We start from the raw sequence: 18,813 nt of genomic DNA, 5'->3' as shown, positions 1-18,813 counted from the left end.
TTCCATCTTTACATATTTTCAGTCTGCCTCCACTGCCAATACCTTCACTGGAGACGTATGCGTAGTGTTTTTGTAAAGTCTCCTTCCAGGAGGTGACGTATTCGGTGTAGAATATGAGGTTGTTCTTCAGCTTAGTCCCTTTGTGTGTGGTATAGTCAACGTAGAGGATCTCTGGGTTATTTTTTAGTGTTGTGTACTTGTATTTTTCCTTTGCTTTATTTTTTGTGCATTGCTCAGGATATATCATTTCCCTGCTCATTGTAGTCGTTTGTTTTTTGTCTCAGATAGATATCTTTTTTTTTCCTCTTTTTTGTGTCGTGTTCCACCTTAGCCCACTTTTAGGTCCAAAATTGGGAGTTTTTCAGGGGTTCATCTTTGATATAGCTGTTCTTAAAGGTTTATCTTTCTCTTTCTCTCACAGGCTCTTGGTTCGGGTAGTTTATCGTTTCTCTCGGGTTTCTATTCCTTTTCCTCGCGGGTTTGTTGTTCTTTTTTCAGGTTTTTTTCGAACTAAATTTAAATAAAATTAAACTTTTTCCGAACTAACTTTAACTAAAATGAAACTTAGGTAGAATTAGGTAAAACTTATTTCTCCGTTTTTTTTTTCTCTTCCGACTCTCTCACTTGCTCTCCGGGTCTCGGACTCGCTCTCTCTCTCCGTGTTCCAAACTCGTCCACTCTCCGTGCCCCGGACTCATTCGCTTTCCGCGCTCTGGGCGGATCTCCTCGCGTCGTCGTGTCGGTCTCAGGCCCCGGGTTTTTTGACTGACCAGGCTGTTTTCTGCCCTGGTCTCCCGGTCTCCGTTCCCGCGGTCTCTGGGCCTCGCGGTCTCGGGTTCACCCTCCCCAGGCCTCTTACTCGTTTTCCCGGTGCGGGCCGCTCCTCCCGTTCTCCGACATCGCGGTCTCGGGTTCGCCCTCCCCAGGCCTCTTACTTGTTTTCCCGGTTCGGGCCGCTCCTCCCGGTCTCCGATCCCGCGGTCTCTGGGCCTCGCGTTCTCGGGTTCACCCTCCCCAGGCCTCTTATTTATTGTCATGGTTCGGGCGGCTCCTCCCGGTCTCCGGTCTCGCGGTTCAGGCCTCTGTTTCTCTCTCTCTCCAGCTTTTTCTCTCCAGCTGGTGTTTCCTCTCCTCTCTCTCACTCCTCTCTCTCTCTCCTCTCTCTCACTCCTCTCTCTCCCATTCTCTGTCTCTCTCCCCAGTCTCTCTCTCTCTTCCCCCAGTCTCTCTCTCTCTCCCCAGTCTCTCTCTCTCTCCCCAGTCTCTCTCTCTCTCCCCAGTCTCTGTCTCCCTCCCCAGTCTTTCTCTCACCCCAGTCTCTCTCTCTCCCCAATCTCTCTCTCTCTCCCCAGCCTCTCTCTCTCCCCAGTCTCTCTCTCTCCCCCATCTCTCTCTCTCTCTGCAGTCTCTCTCTCTCTCCCCAATTTCTCTCTCTCCGCAGTCTCTCTCTCCGCAGTCTCTTTCTCCCCTGTCTCTCTCTCTCCCCAGTCTCTCTCTCTCTCTCTCCAGTCTTTCGTTCTCACTACCCCAGTCCCTCTCCCTCTCCCCAGTCGCTCTCTCTCTCCCCAGTCCCTGTCTCTCTCCCCAGTCTTTCTCTCTCCTCAGTCAATTCAATTCAATTCAAATGCTTTATTGGCATGAAAGTTTACAGAGAACCATATTGCCAAAGCTTACATAGCAAAAAGGTACAGTTTTCCAACATTCTGTAGGTGTCAATCGATTTGACATTTGTTGGGTACATACAATATTACTTTTAAACAATATTAATTTTAAACAGTCTTTCTACTTCATTTGGTACGTTCAATATTAATTTTAAACAGTCTTACTTTTAAACAGTCCTCAGGTTGTGACATGTTGTTACATATTTGGCCCCAAGGTATGGTCTGTCTCCTTCTCCTAGGACTAATCTCAATTTTGACAGATCATCCAATTCCTTGAAATCTGGGGTTGTTTGGCTTAGCTTGTTGAATAATATGTTTCTTGATGTGTTGAATTTTTCGCATTTTAGGAGGAAATGCCTCCCCAGTCTCTCTCTCTCTCTCTCTCCCCAGTCTCTCTCTCTCTCCCCCGTCTCCCTCTCTACCCAGTCTCTCTCTCTCTCCCCAGTCTCTCTCTCTCTCTGCAGTCTCTCTCTCTCCCCAGTCTCTCTCTCTCTCCCCAGTTTCTCTCTCCCCCAATCTCTCTCTCTCCGCAGTCTCTCTCTCACTGCCCAGTCTCTCTCTCTGTCTCCCCAGTCTCTCTCTCTCTCCCCAGTCTCTCTCTCTCTCCCCTGTCTCTCTCTCTCTCCCCTGTCTCTCTCTCTCTCCCCAGTCTCTCTGTCGCTCCCCAGTCTCTCTCTCGCTCCCCAGTCTCTCTATCTCTCGCACCCCCATCTCTCTCTCACCCTCCCCAGTCTCTCGCTCATTCCCCAGTCTCTCGCTCTCTCCCCGTTCTCTCGCTCTCTCCCCGGTCTCTCTCTCTCTCCCTGGTTTCTTTCTCTCTCCCCAGTCTCCCTCTCTCTCCCCAGTCTCTCTTTCTTTCTACCCCAGACCCTCTCTCTCTCCCCAGTCCCTCTCTCTCTCCCCAGTCCCTCTCTCTCTACCCAGTCCCTCTCTCTCTCCCCAGTCCCTCTCTCTCCCCAGTCTCTCTCTCTCTCCCCAGTCTCTCTCTCTCTCCCCTGTCTCTCTCTCTCTCCCCTGTCTCTCTCTCTCTCCCCAGTCTCTCTCTCTCCCCCCAGTCTCTCTCTCTCTCCCCAGTCTCTCTCTCTCTCCGCAGTCTCTCTCTCTCCCAAGTCTCTCTCTCTCTCCCCAATCTCTCTCCCTCCCAATCTCACTCTCTCCGCAGTCTCTCTCTCAATCCCCAGTCCCTCTCTCTCCCCAGTCTCTCTCTCTTTATCCCCAGTCTCTCTCTCTCTCCCCCATCTCTCTCTCTCTCCGCAGTCTCTCTCTCTCTCCCCAATTTCTCTCTCTCCGCAGTTTCTCTCTCCACAGTCTCTTTCTCCCCAGTCTCTCTCTCTCCCCAGTCTCTCTCGCTCTCTCCCCAGTCTTTCGTTCTCTCTACCCCAGTCCCTCTCTCTCTCCCCAGTCGCTCTCTCTCTCCCCAGTCTCTCTCTCTCTCCCCAGTCACTCTCTCTCTCCCCAGTCTCTCTCTCCACAGTCTCTCTCTCCCCCGTCTCTCTCTCTCTCCCCAGTCTCTCTCTCTCTCTCCCCAGTTTCTTTTTCTCTCTACCCCAGTCCCTCTCTCTCTCCCCATTCCCTCTCTCTCTCCCCAGTCCATCTCCCCCTCCCCAGTCCCTCTCTCTCCCCAGTCTCTCTCTCCCCTCGTCTCCCTCTCTACCCAGTCTCTCTCTCTCTCCCCAGTCTCTCTCTCTCTCTCTCTGCAGTCTCTCTCTCTCCCCAGTCTCTCTCACTCTCCCCAGTCTCTCTCTCCCCCAATCTCTCTCTCTCCGCAGTCTCTCTCTCACTGCCCAGTCTCTCTCTCTCTCTCCCCAGTCTCTCTCTCTCTCCCCAGTCTCTCTCTCTCTCTCCCCGGTCTCTCGCTCTCTCCCCGGTCTCTCTCTCTCTCCCCGGTTTCTTTCTCTCTCCCCAGTCTCCCTCTCTCTCCCCAGTCTCTCTTTCTTTCTACCCCAGTCCCTCTCGCTCTCCCCAGTCCCTCTCTCTCTCCCCAGTCCCTCTCTCTCTACACAGTCCCTCTCTCTCTCCCCAGTCCCTCTCTCTCCCCAGCCTCTCTCTCTCCCCCCAGTCTCTCTCTCTCTCCCCAGTCTCTCTCTCTCCCCCCAGTCTCCCACTCTCTCCCCAGTCTCTCTCTCCCCCCTGTGTCTCTCTCTGCCCAGTCTCTCTCTATCTCCCCAGTCTCTCTCTCTCTCCGCAGTCTCTCTCTCTCCCCAGTCTCTCTCTCTCTCCCCAATCTCTCTCTCTCCCAATCTCTCTCTCTCCCCTGTCTCTCTCTCTCTCCCCTGTCTCTCTCTCTCTCCCCAGTCTCTCTCTCTCTCCCCAGCCTTTCTCTCTCCCCAGTCTTTCTCTCTTCCCAGTCTCTCTCTCTCCCCAGTCTTTCTCTCTCCCCAGTCTCTCTCTCTCTCCCCAGTCTCTCTCTCTCTCCCCGGTCTCTCTCTCTCTACCCCAGTCCCTCTCTCTCTCCCCAGTCCCCATTTCTCTCCCCAGTCCCTTTCTCTCTCCCTAGTCTCAGTCTCTCCCCAGTCTCTCTCTCTCTCCCCAGTCTCCCTCCCTCTCCCCAGGCTCTCTCTCTCTCCCCAGTCTCTCTCTCTCTCCAGTCTCTCTCTCCCCCCATCTCTCTCTCTCTGCGCAGTCTATCTCTCTCTCCCCAATTTCTCTCTCTCCGCAGTCTCTCTCTCCGCAGTCTCTTTCTCCCCGTCTCTCTCTCTCCCCAGTCTCTCTCTCTCTCTCCCCAGTTTCTCTTTCTCTCTACCCCTGTCCCTCTCTCTCTCCCCAGTCCCTCTCTCTCTCCCCAGTCCCTCTCTCTCCCCAGTCTCTCTCTCTCCCTCCAGTCTCTCTCTCTCTCCCAAGTCTCTCTCTCTCTATCCCCAGTCTCTCCAATTCCAATTCCAATTCAAATGCTTTATTGGCATGAAAGTTTACAGAGAACCATATTGCCAAAGCTTACATAGCAAAAAGGTACAGTTTTCCAACATTCTGTTGGTGTCAATCGATTTGACATTTGTTGGTTACATACAATATTACTTTTAAACAATATTAATTTTAAACAGTCTTTGTACTTCATTTGGTACGCTCAATATTAATTTTAAACTGTCTTAATTTTTAAACAGTCCTCAGGTTGTGACATGTTGTTACATATTTGGCCCCAAGGTATGGTCTGTCTCCTTCTCCTAGGACTAATCTCAATTTTGACAGGTCATCCAATTCCTTGAAATCTGGGGTTGTTTGGCTTAGCTTGTTGAATAATATGTTTCTTGATGTGTTGAATTTTTCGCATTTTAGGAGGAAAGGCATCTCTGTTTCAACCTCGCCGGCCAGACATTGATCGCATATTCTATTCTCTCTAGGCTGCCAGGATTTCTTGTATCTGCCTTTTTCAATTTCCAGTTGGTGGTCGCTTAGTCTGTACCTGGTGAGGGTCTGTCTCTGTTTTGTGTCCCTGATGGTCGTGAGGTAGTCTGCCAGTTTATATTCTCTTTTTAGGGCCCGGTAACATTCTAATCTGCTTTGGCTTTCAGTTATTTTGTTCCAATGTTCCAGGTAGGTTTCTTTGCATTTTTTAATGATTTGATTCACTCGGATTGGTGTTTGGACGGCTGTGTTGGTCTGGGGCTGGTCAGGGTCCGGCTGAGTACTTAGTTTCAGTAGCAGCTGACTCAGGGGACTCTTTTCTGGGTTTAGCTCTTGGGTCTGAAAGGCTTTGAAATGAAGGGTATCTGGGGAGCTAGATTTGAGGTGATTTAGGAAGTTTAGTGCTCGTTTTTGGATGTTTATTATCAGTGGGTATCTGCCTAGTTCGGCTCTGCATGCATTTGTTGGCGTTTTTCTTTGGGTGCGAAGGATGCTTCGGCAGAATTCTGCATGTAGGGCTTCTATTGTGTGTTTTTCCCATTTAGTGTAGCTTTGGTGATTTAGCGGGCCCCATACTTCACTACCGTACAGTGCAATGGGCAGGATTATGCTGTCAAAAATTTTGAGCCAGATTTTGATTGGGATTTGGATGTTGTAGAATTTTCTTTTTATTGCATATAGGGCTCTTCGGGCTTTTTCTTTTAGTGCATTCGCTGCTATGCTGAAGCTCCCTGATGCTGTAATAGTTAGACCAAGGTAGGTGTAGCTCATAGTGTGTCCTATAGTGGTATCACTGAGGGTAAACTGGTATTTGTTTTCCTGACATCTGGGACTTTTTTGAAAAATCATGATGTTGGTTTTCTTTAGATTTACTGTTAGAGCCCAATTTTGGCAGTATTTGTCGAGTAGGTCTAGTTGTTGCTGTAATCCCTGTTCTGTGGGAGACAGCAGAACCAGGTCGTCCGCATAGAACAGGGATTTCACTTCTCCATCCAGGAGACGGAGAGCTGGTGACTCGCTTTGCTCCAGCATGTCTGCTAATTCATTTATGTATATGTTGAACAGGGTCGGGCTCAAATTGCAGCCCTGCCAGACGCCTCTTCTCTGGGTGAAGAAATCGGTGCGTTTGTCTCCAATTTTGACCCCGCATTTGTTTTTCAGATACATTGATTTAATAAGGTCATAGACTTTGCCCCCTATTCCACACTGAAGAAGTTTATAATAGAGCCCTTCGTGCCATATAGAGTCAAAGGCTTTCTTGAAGTCGATGAAACAGGCGAATATTTTCCCATTTTTTGTTTGGTGTATATGTTTTTCAATGAGGGTGTGAAGGGTATAGATATGGTCGGCGGTGCGGTGTTTTGGAAGAAAGCCTATTTGGTTTTTTCTGAGGATATTATGTTTGTTAAGAAAATCAAGTAATCTACTATTTAGAATACTGCAGAATAACTTCCCTAGACAACTGTTGACACAGATGCCGCGGTAGTTATTTGGGTCTGATTTGTTTCCACTTTTATATATGGGGGAGATTAGTCCTTGGCACCAGATATCGGGAAAACAGCCTGAACGTAATATGATGTTGAATAATTTGAGTACCGCACCCTGCATCTCCATATTGCTGAACTTGAGCATTTCATTTTTGATGTTGTCTGGGCCACAGGCTTTCTTTAGGTGGAGAGATTTTGTTTTTGTGGCCAGTTCTTTCCATGTGTTTGGGGAGTCTAGAGGGTTTTGGTTGTCTTTAATTGTTGCTTCTAATGTGTGGAGTTTTTCTGTGACCTGATGTTGACTTGGGTTTGTTTCGTTTATTGGGATGTCTTTGTAGAGGTTTTCAAAATGTGTTCTCCAGATGTCGCCATCTTGGATTGGTAATGCTTGCAATTGTGTTGTACTCAGGTTATTCCACATTTCCCAGAATTGTTTTGGATTGGTGGAGTTTCAATTTCTTCGATTATTTTGTGGGTATAGTTTTGTGTTTTGTTCCTAATGGTGTGTTTATATCTTTTGAGGGTTTCATTGTATCTAGTACGTAGGTCCGGATTGTTTGGTTGGCGATGCTTTTGGTTTGATATTTTTCTCAGGTCTTTTCTGGCATTTTTGCATTCGTGGTCAAACCATTTCTTATTTTTATTTTGTCTTTTGTGACGATTCCTCTTCTGTTTCACAAGGTCGGCTTTTACAGCTGCCTCATGGAAGATCATATTTATATCCTCTATGGCCATGTTTACACCATCTCTGGTGATCTCGTATGGGTTTTCTTTAAATTTTGATATTTTACTTGTGAGATCAGGTGACTTTAGTGCTGTGATGAATTTATCTCCACTGTCTGGGGCCCATCTGTATGTCTGGTTTATTTTATGTAGCTTACTGGGTTCCTTTTTTGTGTCTGTAGTTTGGGCAGAAAGTTTAAGGTACACATTTATTTGGTTATGGTCTGAGAGGGGGGATTGCTGCATGACAGTGAATGCGTTGATATCGCAGGGGTCCAGGTCAGTGATTGTATAGTCCACCACACTAGACCCAAGAGTTGAGGAGTATGTGAGTCTCCCTAGGGAGTCCCCTCTGAACCTACCGTTAACTATGTACAGGCCTAAGGCTCGGCAGAGTTGCACTACCTCCCTACCGCTTTTATTTATTTCACGATCAAGGTTGTTCCGATTTGCGATGGCTGGTGTGACATCTAAAGGGGTCTGGCCAAACACATGGTTGTTTCCCTGTGGGTCTATGAAGTCAGGTTCACAACCGGTCCTTGCATTTAGGTCCCCACATATTATCACCTTTCCTTGGGCCTGGAAATGGCTGATTTCCATGTGGAGAGTATCAAATAACTCCTCTTCGAAATATGGCGATTCGATTGGAGGTATGTAGATCGCACATAAGTAAACATATTTTTTTGCTATTCCTATATTTTTATCTAGTTTTAGCCATACGTGTGATTTTCCCTGTTTTACCGGTGAGATGTGTTTGTCCAGTTCTCCCTTATACCACACCAATATTCCCCCGGAGGTTCTGCCCTTGCGTGTTTTAGTGTTCTTTACTGAGGGCACAATGATTTCATGGTACATTGGAGGACAGTGGGTCGGCACGTCCTTTTGGCACCATGTTTCTGTTAACACAATTATATCAATGTCTTTTATAGCTTTTAGGAATTCAGGGTCTGTACTCTTCATCCCAAAAGTTGAGGAGCGGAGGCCCTGGATATTCCAGCAGCTTATGTGGAAAGAACGCATTTATATAGTTCAATAAAACGAAATAAAATGGACCTATTTTGTGGGATGAGTGTGGAAACACTATTTTCTATAATGCTAATTGATGATTTAGTATAAATTTCATGAGGCATGCACATATATCTATCTAATAATAGTAATAATACTGATAAGATAACAATAATGATAATGATAAATAACAATATTAATAATTTCTCCGGCTTTCTATCAGGCTGTTCAGCATCGTCATGATCTTTCTCAGTTCTTGGTCTACATTCTGTGGTCTAGAGGGGGGTCTTGGGTCAGGTATAAAAGCACGGTTCTGTTGTTGGTTTTGTAAAGGGGGGTGGGGCACATTGGTGGTCCTGTTTGGTCTCCCAATGGTAGAGGGGGTGGGAGGTCTGCGTCTTTTGGCAGTGTTTATGAGGTTTCTTGCAAAGACCCACATCCGCTGTTTGAGTAGATGTATTTCGTCATAGAGGTCCCTTGTGTTGATGTTTGGATGATGGGCCAGGGAGACGTTGGGGAGGACAGAACATCTCGTGTCGATCTCCCTGTTGGTGTTGTGGATTATATAGGCTGGGGTGTCCTTTCTGGGCAGTAGTGTGGAGATCACGATCCGCGCCTCGGGGAATTCCCTGCTGGCCTTTTCCGCCATCCTGCTCACCGCCCTAGCAGTGCCTTCCTGTAGGGTGCGTAGGTCGTTCGTGCCTGTGTGGATCACAATCCATTTGGGGCTTCCAAGGGATTCTTTGTTCAGGATCTTCATTGCTTGGTCTGTGTTGCTGCACCATTTTTTCAGGACTTGATGGTCTGGGAACAGCCTCTGGGGGTCCAGAAACTTTCCGTTGGAGTCGGTCAGCAGGACCGCCTGAGGGGCTGGTTTTTCAGACTGGGTAACAGTAGTCTGGGTAGGACTCGCCTGGTGGCTGGTTGTTGGCTGGGTTTCTGGGATATGTTGTGTGGCAGGAGCGGGGTTTGGGGCTTTCGGTGTGTCATCGTTTGGGGGGGTATCTGTCGGTTTTTGTGTTCCTGTGCGTGAGGACTGGGTAGCAGTAGTCTGGGCATGACTCGACTGAGGGCTGGTTGGAGCGGGGTTTGTGGCTTTCGGTGTGTCTTCGTGTGGGGTGGCATCCGGCGGGTTCTGTGTCCTTGTGTGTGTTTTTGTGTCCTCAGGTTTTTGGACCTTAAGAGGTTTGTGTTGCCTGCTGAGCCTTTCTACGGTCTCCTTCGTTTTGTTTTGTTGAGTACGGAGTTCTTTGATCTCATTTCTTTGCTCCTCTATGGTCTTTCTCAGTTTGTGGATGGTGGACTCGTGTTCCGTTTTTAGCTGTTTGAATTCCTCCTTCAAATTCTTGGCCAGTGTTTCTCTGTATTCGTTGAAATCAAGTTCTAGTTTGGCCAGATTCTCTTTCATCATTTTGTTTTCGTTGAGAGGTGTGGGGGGGGGGGGTGGAGATGGACAGGGAGGTGTTTTCCTCTGCTGGTCTCTCTTCTTCTTCCTCCACTTGGCTCTCATCATCCTCTGTTCGACTCTCTTTTGTTTCCTGTCCATTGGTCCTCTTTGTGTCTGCCTTAGTTTTCAACTGGGGGAATTCCTTTTCGAAGGAGTCCAGATTTTCCACATTCCCCTGTATCATGATCTTTCTATTTTTGTTGTAGTAGCTTATGGTTAGCAGGGGGTCATCTTTATCTAGGTTTCCATCTTTACATATTTTCAGTCTGCCTCCACTGCCAATACCTTCACTGGAGACGTATGTGTAGTGTTTTTGTAAAGTCTCCTTCCAGGAGGTGACGTATTCGGTGTAGAATATGAGGTTGTTCTTCAGCTTAGTCCCTTTGTGTGTGGTATAGTCAACGTAGAGGATCTCTGGGTTATTTTTTAGTGTTGTGTACTTATATTTTTCCTTTGCTTTATTTTTTGTGCATTGCTCAGGATATATCATTTCCCTCCTCATTGTAGTCGTTTGTTTTTTGTCTCAGATAGATATCTTTTTTTTTCCTCTTTTTTGTGTCGTGTTCCACCTTAGCCCACTTTTAGGTCCAAAATTGGGAGTTTTTCAGGGGTTCATCTTTGATATAGCTGTTCTTAAAGGTTTATCTTTCTCTTTCTCTCACAGACTCTTGGTTCGGGTAGTTTATCGTTTCTCTCGGGTTTCTATTCCTTTTCCTCGCGGGTTTGTTGTTCTTTTTTCAGGTTTTTTTCGAACTAAATTTAAATAAAATTAAACTTTTTCCGAACTAACTTTAACTAAAATGAAACTTAGGTAGAATTAGGTAAAACTTATTTCTCCGGTTTTTTTTTCTCTTCCGACTCTCTCACTCGCTCTCCGGGTCTCGGACTCGCTCTCTCTCTCCGTGTTCCAAACTCGTCCACTCTCCGTGCCCCGGACTCATTCGCTTTCCGCGCTCTGGGCGGATCTCTTCGCGTCGTCGTGTCGGTCTCAGGCCCCCGGGTTTTTTGACTCACCAGGCTGTTTTCTGCCCTGGTCTCCCGGTCTCCGTTCCCGCGGTCTCTGGGCCTCGCGGTCTCGGGTTCACCCTCCCCAGGTCTCTTACTCGTTTTCCCGGTTCGGGCCGCTCCTCCCGTTCTCCGACCTCGCGGTCTCGGGTTCGCCCTTCCCAGGCCTCTTACTTGTTTTCCCGGTTCGGGCCGCTCCTCCCGTTCTCCGACCTTGCGGTCTCGGGTTCACCCTCCCCAGGCCTCTTACTCGTTTTCCCGGTTCGGGCCGCTCCTCCCGGTCTCCGATCCCGCGGTCTCTGGGCCTCGCGTTCTCGGGTTCACCCTCCCCAGGCCTCTCTCTCTCTCCCCAGTCTCTCTCTCTCTCCCCTGTCTCTCTCTCTCTCCCCAGTCTCTCTCTCTCTCCCCAGTCTCACTCTCTCCCCCCAGTCTATCTCTCCCCCAGTCTCTCTTTCTCCCCTTCTCTCTCTCTCTCCCCAGTCTCTCTCTGTCTCCCAGTCTCTCTCACTCTCCCCCAGTCTCTCTCTCTCTCACTCCCCAGTCTCTCTCTCTCTATCCCCAGTCTCTCACTCTCTCTCTCCCCCAGTCCCTCTCGCTCCCCAGTGACACTCTCCCTACTCTCTCACTCTCTCTCTCTCCCCAGTCTCTCTGTCTCTCCCCAGTCTCTCTGTCTCTCCCCAGTCTCTCTCACTCTCCCCATCTCTCCGCAGTCTCTGTCTCTGCAGTCTCACTCTCTCCCTATTCTCTCTCACTCCCCACTCTCTCTCAATCTCCCAGTCTCTCTCTCTCTCCCCAGTCTGTCCCTCTCCTAACTCTCTCTCTCTCTCCCAGTCTCTTTCTCTCTCCCCAGTCAATTCAATTCAATTCAATTCAATTTTTCAATTTCAATTCAAATGCTTTAATGGCATGAAAGTTTACAGAGAACCATATTGCCAAAGCTTACATAACAAAAAGGTACATTTTCAAACATTCTGTAGGTGTCAATCGATTTGACATTTGTTGGGTACATACAATATTACTTTTAAACAATATTAATTTTAAACAGTCTCTCTCTCTCTTCCCCCAGTCTCTCTCTCTCTCCCCAGTCTCTCTCTCTCTCCCCAGTCTCTGTCTCCCTCCCCAGTCTTTCTCTCTCCCCAGTCTCTCTCTCTCCCCAGTCTCTCTCTCTCTCCCCAGCCTCTCTCTCTCCCCAGTCTCTCTCTCTCCCCGTCTCTCTCTCTCTCCGCAGTCTCTCTCTCTCCCCAATTTCTCTCTCTCCGCTGTCTCTCTCTCCGCAGTCTCTTTCTCCCCAGTCTCTCTCTCTCCCCAGTCTCTCTCTCTCTCTCCCCAGTCTTTCGTTCTCTCTACCCCAGTCCCTCTCTCTCTCCCCAGTCGCTCTCTCTCTCCCCAGTCTCTCTCTCTCTCCCCAGTCTCTCTCTCTCTCCCCAGTCTCTCTCTCTCTCCACAGTCTCTCTCTCCCCCCGTCTCTCTCTCTCTCCCCAATCTCTCTCTCTCTCTCCCCAGTTTCTTTTTCTCTCTACCCCAGTCCCTCTCTCTCTGCCCATTCCCTCTCTCTCTCCCCAGTCCATCTCCCTCTCCCCAGTCACTCTCTCTCCCCAGTCTCTCTCTCCCCTCGTCTCCCTCTCTACCCAGTCTCTCTCTCTCTCCCCAGTCTCTCTCTCGCTCTCTCTGCAGTCTCTCTCTCTCCCCAGTCTCTCGCTCTCTCCCCAGTCTCTCTCTCCCCCAATCTCTCTCTCTCCGCAGTCTCTCTCTCACTGCCCAGTCTCTCTCTCTCTCTCCCCAGTCTCTTGCTCTCTCCCCGGCCTCTCTCTCCCTCCCCGGTTTCTTTCTCTCTCCCCAGTCTCCCTCTCTCTCCCCAGTCTCTCTTTCTTTCTACCCCAGTCCCTCTCTCTCTCCCCTGTCCCTCTCTCTCTCCCCAGTCCCTCTCTCTCTACCCAGTCCCTCTCTCTCTCCCCAGTCCCTCTCTCTCCCCATCCTCTCTCTCTCCCCCCAGTCTCTCTCTCTCTCCCCAGTCTCTCTCTCTCTCCCCAGTCTCCCACTCTCTCCCCAGTCTCTCTCTCCCCCCTGTCTTCTCTCTCTGCCCAGTCTCTCTCTCTCTCCCCAGTCTCTCTCTCTCTCCGCAGTCTCTCTCTCTCCCCAGTCTCTCTCTCTCTCCCCAATCTCTCTCTCTCCCAATCTCTCTCTCTCTGCAGTCTCTCTCTCACTCCCCAGTCTCTCTCTCTCTCCCCAGTCTCTCTCTCTCTCCCCAGCCTTTCTCTCTCCCCAGTCTTTCTCTCTCCCCAGTCTCTCTCTCTCCCCAGTCTTTCTCTCTCCCCAGTCTCTCTCTCTCTCCCCAGTCTCTCTCTCTCTCCCCAGTCTCTCTCTCTCTACCCCTGTCCCTCTCTCTCTCCCCAGTCCCAATTTGTCTCCCCAGTCCCTTTCTCTCTCCCTAGTCTCACTCTCTCCCCAGTCTCTCTCTCTCTCCCCAGTCTCCCTCTCTCTCCCCAGGCTCTCTCTCTCTCCCCAGTCTCTCTCTCTCTCCCCAGTCTCTCTCTCCCCCGTCTCTCTCTCTCTGCGCAGTCTAAATTTCTCTCCCCAATTTCTCTCTCTCTGCAGTCTCTCTCTCCACAGTCTCTTTCTCCCCTGTCTCTCTCTCTCCCCAGTCTCTCTCTCCCTCTCCCCAGTTTCTCTTTCTCTCTACCCCTGTCCCTCTCTCTCTCCCCAGTCCCTCTCTCTCTCCCCAGTCCCTCTCTCTCTCCTCAGTCTCTCTCTCTCCCTCCAGTCTCTCTCTCTCTCCCAAGTCTCTCTCTCTCCCCAGTCTCCCACTCTCTCCCCAGTTTCTCTCTCCCCCCGTCTCTCTCTCTCCCCAGTCTCTCTCTCTCCCCAGTCTCTCTCTCTCTCATCAGTCTCTCTCTCTCTCCCCTGTCTCTCTCTCTCTCCCCAGTCTCTCTCTCTCTCCCCAGTCTCACTCTCTCCCCCCAGTCTCTCTCTCCCCCAGTCTCTCTTTCTCCCCGTCTCTCTCTCTCTCCCCAGTCTCTCTCTGTCTCCCAGTCTCTCTCACTCTCCCCCAGTCTCTCTCTCTCTCACTCCCCAGTCTCTCGCTCTCTATCCCCAGTCTCTCACTCTCTCTATCCCCCAGTCCCTATCGCTCCCAAGTGACTCTCTCCCTAGTCTCTCACTCTCTCTCTCCCCAGTCCCTCTGTCTCTCCCCAGTCTCTCTGTCTCTCCCCAGTCTCTCTCACCCTCCCCATCTATCCGCAGTCTCTCTCTCTGCAGTCTCACTCTCTCCCTATTCTCTCTCACTCCCCACTCTCTCTCAATCTCCCAGTCTCTCTCTCTCTCCCCAGTCTGTCCCTCTCATAACTCTCTCTCTCTCTCCCAGTCTCTTTCTCTCTCCCCAGTCTCTCTCTCTCTTCCCCCAGTCTCTCTCTCTCTCCCCAGTCTCTCTCTCTCTCCCCAGTCTCTGTCTCCCTCCCTAGTCTTTCTCTCTCCCCAGTCTCTCTCTCTCCCCAGTCTCTCTCTCTCTCCCCAGCCTCTCTCTCTCCCCAGTCTCTCTCTCTCCCCCGTCTCTCTCTCTCTCCCCAGTCTCTCTCTCTCTCTCCCCAGTTTCTTTTTCTCTCTACCCCAGTCCCTCTCTCTCTCCCCATTCCCTCTCTCTCTCCCCAGTCCATCTCCCTCTCCCCAGTCACTCTCTCTCCCCAGTCTCTCTCTCCCCTCGTCTCCCTCTCTACCCAGTCTCTCTCTCTCCCCAGTCTCTCTCTCTCTCTCTCTGCAGTCTCTCTCTCTCCCCAGTCTCTCTCTCTCTCCCCAGTCTCTCTCTCCCCCAATCTCTCTCTCTCCGCAGTCTCTCTCTCACTGCCCAGTCTCTCTCTCTCTCTCCCCAGTCTCTCTCTCTCTCCCCAGTCTCTCTCTCTCGCTCCCCGGTCTCTCGCTCTCTCCCCGGTCTCTCTCTCTCTCCCCGGTTTCTTTCTCTCTCCCCAGTCTCCCTCTCTCTCCCCAGTCTCTCTTTCTTTCTACCCCAGTCCCTATCTCTCTCCCCTGTCCCTCTCTCTCTCCCCAGTCCCTCTCTCTCTACCCAGTCCCTCTCTCTCTCCCCAGTCCCTCTCTCTCCCCATCCTCTCTCTCTCCCCCCAGTCTCTCTCTCTCTCCCCAGTCTCTCTCTCTCTCCCCAGTCTCCCACTCTCTCCCCAGTCTCTCTCTCCCCCCTGTCTTCTCTCTCTGCCCAGTCTCTCTCTCTCTCCCCAGTCTCTCTCTCTCTCCGCAGTCTCTCTCTCTCCCCAGTCTCTCTCTCTCTCCCCAATCTCTCTCTCTCCCAATCTCTCTCTCTCTGCAGTCTCTCTCTCACTCCCCAGTCTCTCTCTCTCTCCCCAGTCTCTCTCTCTCTCCCCAGCCTTTCTCTCTCCCCAGTCTTTCTCTCTCCCCAGTCTCTCTCTCTCCCCAGTCTTTCTCTCTCCCCAGTCTCTCTCTCTCTCCCCAGTCTCTCTCTCTCTCCCCAGTCTCTCTCTCTCTACCCCTGTCCCTCTCTCTCTCCCCAGTCCCAATTTGTCTCCCCAGTCCCTTTTTCTCTCCCTAGTCTCACTCTCTCCCCAGTCTCTCTCTCTCTCCCCAGTCTCCCTCTCTCTCCCCAGGCTCTCTCTCTCTCCCCAGTCTCACTCTCTCTCCCCAGTCTCTCTCTCCCCCGTCTCTCTCTCTCTGCGCAGTCTAAATCTCTCTCCCCAATTTCTCTCTCTCTGCAGTCTCTCTCTCCACAGTCTCTTTCTCCCCTGTCTCTCTCTCTCCCCAGTCTCTCTCTCCCTCTCCCCAGTTTCTCTTTCTCTCTACCCCTGTCCCTCTCTGCAAAAGCTTTTATCGGTATATCAGGAGGAAAAGACTGGTAAAATCCCAAGTCGGTCCCTTGCAGTCCGATTCGGGAGAATATATAATGGAGAATAAGGAAATGGCAGACCAATTAAACTCATACTTTGGTTCTGTATTCACAAAGGAGGACACAAATAACCTCCCAGGAATATCGGCAAACATAGGGACTAATGAGAGGGAGGAGCTGACAGAAATTAGTATCTCTAGGGATATGGTGTTGGGTAAGTTGAGGGGACTGAAGGCCGACAAATCCCCAGGGCCTGATAAACTACATCCTAGGGTACTTAAGGAGGTGGCCCTGGAGATAGCAGATGCTCTAAGGATCATCTTCCGGAACTCCATTGACTCGGGAACAGTACCCATGGATTGGAGGGTAGCTAATGTTACCCCAATATTTAAAAAGGGGGGTAGAGAGAAAGCAGGGAATTATAGACCAGTAAGCCTTACATCGGTTGTGGGCAAAATGCTAGAGTCCATTATTAAGGATAAAATAGCGGAGCACTTGACAAATGGGGAAAGGATCGGACAGAGTCAACATGGATTTACAAAGGGTAAATCGTGTTTGACTAATCTGCTGGAATTTTTTGAGGAGGTAACTGGTAGAATAGATGGGGGAGAGCCAGTGGATGTGGTGTACCTTGACTTCCAGAAAGCCTTCGATAAGGTTCCACACAAAAGATTATCATGCAAAATTAAGGCTCATGGGATTGGGGGCAAAGTATTAACGTGGATAGAGAACTGGCTGGCGGATAGAAAACAGAGAGTTGGAATAAACGGCTCGTTTTCGGAGTGGCAGGCAGTGACCAGCAGGGTGCCGCAAGGATCTGTCCTGGGACCCCAGCTGTTCACAATATATATAAATGATCTGGATCAGGGAATTGGATGCAATATTTCCAAATTCGCTGACGACACTAAACTAGGAGGAGGGGTGGGCTCTGATGAGGATGTCAGGAGGCTACAGTGTGATTTGGACAGGTTGGGGGAATGGGCGGATACGTGGCAGATGCACTATAATGTGGATAAATGCGAGGTTATCCACTTTGGGGGTAAAAACAGGAGGGTAGATTATTATCTAAATGGCAATAGATTGGGAGATGGGGAAGTGCAGAGGGACCTGGGTGTTCTTGTGCACCAGTCACTGAAGGAGAGCATGCAGGTGCAACAGGCGATTAAGAAGGCAAATGGTATGTTGGCCTTCATATCAAGGGGGTTCGAGTATAGGAATAGGGATACCTTACTACAGCTGTACAAGGTGCTGGTGAGACCGCATCTGGAGTATTGTGTACAGTTTTGGTCGCCCCATCTGCGGAAGGATGTTCTTGCCATGGAAAGAGTGCAACGGCGATTCACCAGGCTGATACCTGGAAAGGCGGGAATGACCTACGAAGAGAGATTAAATAGTTTGGGCTTGTACTCACTGGAGTTTAGAAGATTGAGAGGGGATCTCATCGAAACATATAAAATTATGGCAGGCCTGGACAGGCTGAATTCAGAGAGAATGTTTCCAACGCCGGGGAGCACAGAACCAGGGGCCACAGTCTAAAAATAGCGGGGCAAATCATTTAAAACAGAGATGAGGAAGAATTTCTTCACTCAAAGAGTGGTGAGCCTGTGGAATTCCCTGCCACAGAGGGCTGTGAAGGCTAATTCAATAAATATTTTCAAGAGAGAATTGGATATATTTCTGAAGGCTAAGGGGATTAAGGGTTACGGAGAAAAGGCGGGGACGGGGTACTGAACTGGTAAGATCAGCTATGATCTCAGACGAAGATCAGCCATGATCTCATTGAATGGCGGAGCAGGCTCGAAGGGCCGAATGGCCTACTCCTGTTCCTATCTCTATGTATCTATGTATCTCTCTCTCCCCAGTCCCTCTCTCTCTCCCCAGTCTCCTCTCTCTCTCCCCAGTCTCTCTCTCTCCCTCCAGTCTCTCTCTCTCTCCCAAGTCTCTCTCTCTCCCCAGTCTCCCACTCTCTCCCCAGTCTCTCTCTCCCCCCTGTCTCTCTCTCTCCCCAGTCTCTCTCTCTCTCCCCAGTCTCTCTCTCTCTCCCCAGTCTCTCTCTCTCTCCCCTGTCTCTCTCTCTCTCCCCAGTCTCTCTCTCTCTCCCCAGTCTCACTCTCTCCCCCCAGTCTCTCTCTCCCCCAGTCTCTCTTTCTCCCCGTCTCTCTCTCTCTCCCCAGTCTCTCTCTGTCTCCCAGTCTCTCTCACTCTCCCCCAGTCTCTCTCTCTCTCACTCCCCAGTCTCTCTCTCTCTATCCCCAGTCTCTCACTCTCTCTATCCCACAGTCCCTATCGCTCCCAAGTGACTCTCTCCCTAGTCTCTCACTCTCTCTCTCCCCAGTCCCTCTGTCTCTCCCCAGTCTCTCTGTCTCTCCCCAGTCTCTCCTCACCCTCCCCATCTATCCGCAGTCTCTCTCTCTGCAGTCTCACTCTCTCCCTATTCTCTCTCACTCCCCACTCTCTCTCAATCTCCCAGTCTCTCTCTCTCTCCCCAGTCTGTCCCTCTCATAACTCTCTCTCTCTCTCCCAGTCTCTTTCTCTCTCCCCAGTCTCTCTCTCTCTTCCCCCAGTCTCTCTCTCTCTCCCCAGTCTCTCTCTCTCTCCCCAGTCTCTGTCTCCCTCCCTAGTCTTTCTCTCTCCCCAGTCTCTCTCTCTCTCCCCAGTCTCTCTCTCTCTCCCCAGCCTCTCTCTCCCCCAGTCTCTCTCTCTCCCCCGTCTCTCTCTCTCTCCGCAGTCTCTCTCTCTCTCCCCCAATTTCTCTCTCTCCGCAGTCTCTCTCTCCGCAGTCTCTTTCTCCCCAGTCTCTCTCTCTCCCCAGTCCAATTCCAATTCCAATTCAAATGCTTTATTGCATGAAAGTTTACAGAGAACCATATTGCCAAAGCTTACATAGCAAAAAGGTACAGTTTTCCAACATTCTGTAGGTGTCTATCGATTTGACATTTGTTGGTTACATACAATATTACTTTTAAACAATATTAATTTTAAACAGTCTTTGTACTTCATTTGGTACGTTCAATATTAATTTTTAAACAGTCTTAATTTTAAACAGTCCTCAGGTTGTGACATGTTGTTACATATTTGGCCCCAAGGTATGGTCTGTCTCCTTCTCCTAGGACTAATCTCAATTTTCACAGGTCATCCAATTCCTTGAAATTTGGGGTTGTTTGGCTTAGCTTGTTGAATAATATGTTTCTTGATGTGTTGAATTTTTCGCATTTTTAGGAGGAAATGCATCTCTGTTTCAACCTCGCCCGGCCAGACATTGATCGCATATTCTATTCTCTCTAGGCTGCCAGGATTTCT

Source organism: Somniosus microcephalus, chromosome 11 (assembly GCF_052327205.1).
Source record: "Somniosus microcephalus isolate GS21.2 chromosome 11, FLI_Smic_1.0, whole genome shotgun sequence".
NCBI classification, from domain to species: domain Eukaryota; kingdom Metazoa; phylum Chordata; class Chondrichthyes; order Squaliformes; family Somniosidae; genus Somniosus; species Somniosus microcephalus.
Note: the sequence above shows the minus strand (reverse complement) of the source record.